At 49.9% G+C, this 7,755-nt stretch overlaps 1 protein-coding gene across 2 annotated transcripts in view; it reads right to left on the bottom strand.

Annotated features, from left to right (window-relative positions):
* Window positions 1–7,755, bottom strand: part of LOC140120870 (uncharacterized) — a 326,412-nt gene that overhangs the window by 47,905 nt on the left and 270,752 nt on the right. The gene's annotated exons all lie outside the window — the stretch shown is intronic.

Raw genomic sequence — 7,755 nt, 5'->3', positions numbered from 1 at the left:
CAACATGGGGAGAGAAAAAGAACCGGACGGCACATCCACACATCGCACAGTGATCTCTTGCCGCTCGGCTACAATGTGTAACAAACTCGAGATTCTTGGTTACATTTTGATCAAATTGCATAAGTCAAAATAACCCCTTCATGGTGACCTCGTTGTGGTGGGTCCCTGCGCTATTGAGTGCGGCATCACATGGCGTCCAACGCCGCAGCAGCACAGCACCGGCAGGGACCAAGACCCGGTTGCCCCCCCAGCACCCGTACTGGCAGGATAGCCCCCATGGCTCCGGCTCCCCACCATTAACACAATTTGCATAATTTTAAAAAACCTTATTTTGTAAAAACCAGGGAATAAGGCACACATCAGTATGTCATTGCTTGGTTTACACTCCTTCATCCTGGTGGTAGAATTTTTTTATATTTCCAATACTTACAAATAGAGTAAACTTCAGGAGAAATATTACACAATATACATAAAAGACCTGGTAAGGAAGTGTAAATAACAAGTATTTTGGAGAAGAAATGGACCATCACTGACCAATCGCTGATCAGGAATCTTCACTTACTGTAATTACAACACCGGAGGGAAAATTGTGCAGGACACCAGACAGAGCAACAACCGTTTCCTGCTGCAGCGCCTCTTCCGTCTGTGTCTGTGTGAAGGTGTATGTTAGCGTTCTGCTATTCGCCATCCCTAACGCAAACCATTGTATTCCCTTGGACAATCAAGTCAAGCACATGCCCGGCTCATCTTGGACAAACTGTCCAGCTACATGTTGGCTACATGGAAGGTGATAAGCCACAGGCTCTTTAGTATCAGTTGTATCAAATGTCGCTCTGATTCCCTCTGTACTAGACTCCTGTAACTCCCTACTGATCACTTTCCATACTACACAATCTTATCTTAATGCAGCAGCCAGGATTGTCTTTCAGACCAAACGCTACACTGATGCCTCCAGTCTTTGCCGGTCACTGCACTGGTTGCCTATCTCCTTCCAAATACAGATTAAAATAATAACCCTCATCCACAAAGCTCTGCATAATGCTGCACCTCCCTATCTCTCTTCTCGCAGTTCAGTCTATCGCCCTTCCCATCCTCTTCGATCTGCTGGTGAGATTAGATTAATCTCTACATTAATTCGAACCTCTCATGCACGTCTCCAGGATTTCTCCCGAGCTGCACCAATTCTCTGGAATGCTCTTCCCCGGACTCTCAGATTAATACCCAGCCCCCAATGCTTCAAATCCATTAAGATAAGATAATCCTTTATTAGTCCCACAGTGGGGAAATTCACAGCGTTACAGCAGCAGAGAGGGTACAGAGAGTGAAGCACAAACTATGACAACAATAATATTAGGGATAAATGAACAAAAAGAAAAGGGGGATAAAAAGACAAAAAAGAGACAAGCAATGATCGGAAGTTTGATGTTTAGTCTGTGGATGGGACTTGCAGGGACTGGTTAGGTGGGGGGCGCAGGTTACTTCTGTTTGGGCCTGATGGCAGCGGGGAGGAATGACTTACGATGACGCTCCCTCTCACATTTGGGGTGAAGCAGTCGGTCACTGAAGGTGCTCCCCAATGCCACCCCAGTCTCATACAAGGGATGGGAGCTATTCTCCAGAATAGACTTTAACTTACACAGTGTCCTCCTCTCAGCTACCACCCGCACTGTGTCCTCCTCTCAGCTACCGCCCGCACAGTGTCCTCCTCTCAGCTACCCCCTGCACAGTGTCCTCCTCTCAGCCACCACCTGCACAGTGTCCTCCTCTCAGCTACCACCTGCACAGTGTCCTCCTCTCAGCCACCACCTGCACTGTGTCCTCCTCTCAGCTACCACCTGCACTGTGTCCACCTCTCAGCTACCACCTGCACAGTGTCCTCCTCTCAGCTACCCCCTGCACAGTGTCCTCCTCTCAGCTACCACCTGCACAGTGTCCTCCTCTCAGCTACCCCCTGCACAGTGTCCTCCTCTCAGCTACCACCTGCACAGTGTCCTCCTCTCAGCTACCACCTGCACAGTGTCCTCCTCTCAGCTACCACCTGCACAGTGTCCTCCTCTCAGCTACCACCTGCACTGTGTCCTCCTCTCAGCTACCCCCTGCACAGTGTCAAGAGGACCCCCCAGGACAGAGCCGGCTTTCCTAATCAGTTTGTCCAGTCTGCTCCTCTCCCTCGCTGAGATGCTGCTTCCCCAACAGACTACACCAAAGAAGATAGCTGGTGCCACTACAGGGCTGAAGAAGGTCTTAAGAAGAGCCCCCCGCACTCCGAATGCCCTCAGCCTCCTCAGCAGGTGTAGCCGGCTCTGACCCCTCCTGTGAAGTGCGTCTATGTCCTCAGCCTCCTCAGCAGGTGTAGCCGGCTCTGACCCCTCCTGTGAAGTGCGTTTATGTTCTCTGCCCACTCCAGTTTATTGTTGAGGAGGACACCCAAGTACTTATAGGACTTCACTGCCTCAATGTCCGTCTCATGGATAACCACCGGTTGAGAAGGACTGTGCCTACGAAAGTCCGCCACCATCTCCTTGGTCTTCCCAGCATTAATCCTAAGGTGGTTTCGCTGGCACCAGTCCACAAATTTCCGTATCAGTTCTTTGTACTCCCTGTCGTTCTCACCTGTAATGAGGCCGACTATTGCAGAGTCATCAGAGAACTTCTGGAGGTGGCAGCTACATGAATTGTACCTGAAGTCTGATGTGTACAATGTGAAGAGGAAGGGAGCCAGAACTGTACCCTGAGGTGCACCGGTACTACTCATCACAGTATCCGACACACAGTCCTGGGCTCTCACATACTGAGGTCGGTTTGTGATGTAGTCTAGGATCCAACTAGAGAGATGGTGGTCCACTCCAGCCAGATCCAGTGTGTCCCTTAGTAGCCCTGGCTGTATGGTATTGAAAGCACTGGAGAAATCAAAGAACATTATTCTCACAGTGTTCCCAGGTTTCTCCAAGTGAGAAAGAGTTCGGTGTAGAAGGTGGATGATGGCATCATCTACACCAATGCCTGGCCGATAAGCAAACTGTAGGGCGTCCATAGATGAGCTCACTAGAGGGCGGAGATGTGTGAGAACCAACCTCTCGAAGACCTTCATCAAATGGGATGTTAATGCCACCGGTCTGTAGCTGTTGAGGTCCGATGGGTGAAGTGTTTTTGGAACTGGTACCACACAAGATGTTTTCCACAGTTGTGGTTCCCTTCCCAACTCCAGGCTCATGTTGAACACATGTGCAATGATACCACAAAGCTGATCACCACAGGTCCTGAGTAATCTCTGGTCCTGTAGCCTTGCCCACTTTGAGTCTTTTCAGCTCTTTTCTCACCTGGGCACTTGTAAGGATCAAATTGTAGCCTGATGACTGACAGCTGGTTTGACTGATCTGTGGATGAGGGCTAACAGCAGGGGGTCTAGTGGGGGAGACATGGAGTGTGGAGGAGACAATAGAATGGTTTCCTGATGACATGGACTCATGTTGTCTCAGGAGGGAAGCCTGTGAGGTAGGAGGGGCAGGTGTGTGATCAAACCTATTGAAGAATAGATTAAGTTCATTAACCCTCTCCTTACCTGCTGAGACCTGAGAGACAGGCTGTCTGTGATCAGATATTGCTTTGAGGCTTTTCCACACCCCACTGATGTTTTCCTGTTGCATCTGCTCCTCTATCTTCCTCTTGTATCTGGATTTCCCCTCCCTTATTTGTCGCCTCAGCTCCTTTTGAACAATCCTCAGGTTTTCCCTGTCACCTAATCTAAAAAATCTCTTTTTCTCTTTAAGAAGAGCTTTTATATCAGGGTTAATCCAGGGTTTGTTGTTGGAGAAGCCCCTCACTATTTTTGTGGGTACCGTGTTCTCTGTACAGAAGTTAATATAGTCCGTTATGCAGTGTGTTAGGCCATCAATGTCATCCCCATAAGGATCCTGCAGGACTTCCCATACAGTTGTAATGAAACAATCCCTCAAAGCCTCTTCAGCCTCCGCCGACCATATCCTCGCTGTACGGATAGCAGCTGGTTCTCTCTGTACAAGGGGTAGGTGCACAGGGGGTAGGTACACAGGGCATAGGTGCACAAGGTTGTGATCTGCTCTTCCCAAGGGAGGTAGGGCTGATGACTTATATGCCTCCTTTATGTTGTGTTTTATTTTCCCTTATGGGGCAGGATACATACTGTGGCAGGATACATACTGTGGCAGGATACATACTGTGGCAGGATACATACTGTGTGAAATGTGACAATGCAGATGTTGGACAAACGTGGTTAAAATCTCCAGACACCAGAGAGAAGGCCTGGGGGTGCAGTGTCTGCAGCCGGCTCAGCGCAGATTGTAGGACCTCACAGGCAGTATCAGCACCCGCAGAGGGGGGCACATAAGCAGCTATGACAATGACATGGGATAGTTCCCTTGGCAGATAAAAAGTTTGCACTGGTTAACTACTTAAACTCTCTCTTCACTGACCCTTCCTGTGTTCTCCTCCTGTCTGTAGACACAAGATACCAAGATACCAGGATTTCTTGCAGTCCCATCGGCCTTGGACTTTGTATATAAGATGGCAGCTCATGGCTGGTTCAAGCAGCAGAATTTTTATTTATTATATTATTTTTTTCCAGTGACTGTAAGCTCTTGTGTCCCCCCCCCCCTCATCCTCATAGACTGTAAGCTCTTGTGTCCCCCCCCCCTCATCCTCATAGACTGTAAGCTCTTGTGTCCCCCCCCCCCTCATCCTCATAGACTGTAAGCTCTTGTGTCCCCCCCACCTCATCCTCATAGAATGTAAACTCTTGTGTCCCCCCTCAACCTCATAGACTGTAAGCTCTTTTGTCACCCCCTCATCCTCATAGACTGTAAGCTCTTGTGTCACTCCCTCATCCTCATAGACTGTAAGCTCTTGTGTCACCCCCTCATCCTCATAGACTGTAAGCTCTTGTGTCCCCCCTCATCCCCATAGACTGTAAGCTCTTGTGTCCCCCCTCATCCCCATAGACTGTAAGCTCTTGTGTCCCCCCCCCTCATCCTCATAGACTGTAAGCTCTTGTGTCCCCCCCCCCCTCATCCCCATAGACTGTAAGCTCCTGTGTCACCCCCTCATCCTCATAGACTGTAAGCTCTTGTGCCCCCCCCTCATCCTCATAGACTGTAAGCTCTTGTGTCCCCCCCCCCTCATCCTCATAGACTGTAAGCTCTTGTGTCCCCCCCCCCTCATCCCCATAGACTGTAAGCTCCTGTGTCACCCCCTCATCCTCATAGACTGTAAGCTCTTGTGTCGCCCCCCCTCATCCTCATAGAATGTAAGCTCTTGTGTCCCCCCTCATCCCCATAGACTGTAAGCTCTTGTGTCCCCCCTCATCCCCATAGACTGTAAGCTCTTGTGTCCCCCCCCCTCATCCTCATAGACTGTAAGCTCTTGTGTCCCCCCCCCTCATCCCCATAGACTGTAAGCTCCTGTGTCACCCCCTCATCCTCATAGACTGTAAGCTCTTGTGTCCCCCCCTCATCCTCATAGACTGTAAGCTCTTGTGTCCCCCCCTCATCCTCATAGACTGTAAGCTCTTGTGCACCCCTCATCCTCATAGACTGTAAGCTCTTGTGTCATCCCCTCATCCTCATAGACTGTAAGCTCTTGTGTCACCCCCTCATCCTCATAGACTGTAAGCTCTTGTGTCACCCCCTCATCCTCATAGACTGTAAGCTCTTGTGTCACCCCCTCATCCTCATAGACTGTAAGCTCTTGTGTCACCCCCTCATCCTCATAGCCTGTAAGCTCTTGTGCCCCCCTCATCCTCAGACTGTAAGCTCTTGTGCCCCCCTCATCCTCATAGTCTGTAAGCTCTTGTGTCCCTCCTCATCCTCACAGACTGTAAGCTCTTGTGTCACCCCCTCATCCTCATAGACTGTAGGCTCTTGTGTCACCCTCTCATCCTTATAGACTGTAAGCTCTTGTGTCACACCCTCATCCTCATAGACTGTAAGCTCTTGTGTCACCCACTCATCCTCATAGACTGTAAGCTCTTGTGTCACCCCCTCATCCTCATAGACTGTAAGCTCTTGTGTCACCCTGTCATCCTCATAGACTGTAAGCTCTTGTGCCCCCCTCATCCTCATAGACTGTAAGCTCTTGTGTCACCCCCTCATCCTCATAGACTGTAAGCTCTTGTGTCCCCCCCCCTCATCCTCATAGACTGTAAGCTCTTGTGTCCCCCCCCCTCATCCTCATAGACTGTAAGCTCTTGTGTGTGTCCCCCATCCTCATAGACTGTAAGCTCTTGTGTCACCCCCTCATCCTCATAGACTGTAAGCTCTTGTGTCAGCCCCCCCCCCATCCTCATAGACTGTAAGCTCTTGTCACCCCTCATCCTCATAGACTGTAAGCTCTTGTGTCACCTCCTCATCCTCATAGACTGTAAGCTCTTGTGTCACCCCTCATCCTCATAGACTGTAAGCTCTTGTGTCACCCCTCATCCTCATAGACTGTAAGCTCTTGTGTCACCCCCTCATCCTCATAGACTGTAAGCTCTTGTGTCACCCCCTCATCCTCATAGACTGTAAGCACTTGTGTCTCCCCCTCATCCTCATAGACTGTAAGCTCTTGTGTCCTCCCCTCATCCTCATAGACTGTAAGCTCTTGTGTCACTCCTAATCCTCATAGACTGTAAGCTCTTGTGTCACCCCCTCATCCTCATAGACTGTAAGCTCTTGTGTCACCCCTCATCCTCATAGAGTGTAAGCTCTTGTCACCCCCTCATCCTCATAGAGTGTAAGCTCTTGTGTCACCCCCCTCATCCTCATAGACTGTAAGCTCTTGTGCCCCCCCCCTCATCCTCATAGACTATAAGCTCTTGTATCACCTCCTCATCCTCATAGACTGTAAGCTCTTGTGTCACCCCCTCATCCTCATAGACTGTAAGCTCTTGTGTCACCCCCTCATCCTCATAGACTGTAACCTCTTGTGTCACCCCTCATCCTCATAGACTGTAAGCTCTTGTGTCACCCCCTCATCCTTATAGACTGTAATCTCTTGTGCCCCCCCCCCTGATCCTCATAGACTGTAAGCTCTTGTGCCCCCCCCCCTCATCCTCATAGACTATAAGCTCTTGTGTCACCCCTCATCCTCATAGGCTAAGCTCTTGTGTCCTCCCCTCATCCTCATAGACTGTAAGCTCTTGTGTCACCCTTCATCCTCATAGACTGTAAGCTCTTGTGTCACCCCCTCATCCTCATAGACTGTAAGCTCTTGTGTCACCTCCTCATCCACATAGACTGTGAGCTCTTGTGTCACCCCCTCATCCTCATAGACTGTAAGCTCTTGTGCCCCCCCTCCTCCTCATAGACTGTAAGCTCTTGTGTCACCCTTCATCCTCATAGACTGTAAGCTCTTGTGTCACCCCCTCATCCTCATAGACTGTAAGCTCTTGTGTCACCTCCTCATCCACATAGACTGTGAGCTCTTGTGTCACCCCCTCATCCTCATAGACTGTAAGCTCTTGTGCCCCCCCTCCTCCTCATAGACTGTAAGCTCTTGTGTCACCCTTCATCCTCATAGACTGTAAGCTCTTGTGTCACCCCCTCATCCTCATAGACTGTAAGCTCTTGTGTCACCTCCTCATCCACATAGACTGTGAGCTCTTGTGTCACCCCCTCATCCTCATAGACTGTAAGCTCTTGTGTCACCCCCTCCTCCTCATAGACTATAAGCTCTTGTGTCCCCCCTCATCCTCATAGACTGTAAGCTCTTGTGTCACATCCTCATAGACTGTAAGCTCTT

The sequence above is a fragment of the Engystomops pustulosus genome, chromosome 3 (genome assembly GCF_040894005.1).
Source record: "Engystomops pustulosus chromosome 3, aEngPut4.maternal, whole genome shotgun sequence".
In the NCBI taxonomy this organism is placed as follows: Eukaryota; Metazoa; Chordata; class Amphibia; order Anura; family Leptodactylidae; genus Engystomops; species Engystomops pustulosus.
The sequence above is the reverse complement of the archived record's forward strand: the minus strand, read 5'-3'. Positions and strand labels throughout refer to the sequence as shown.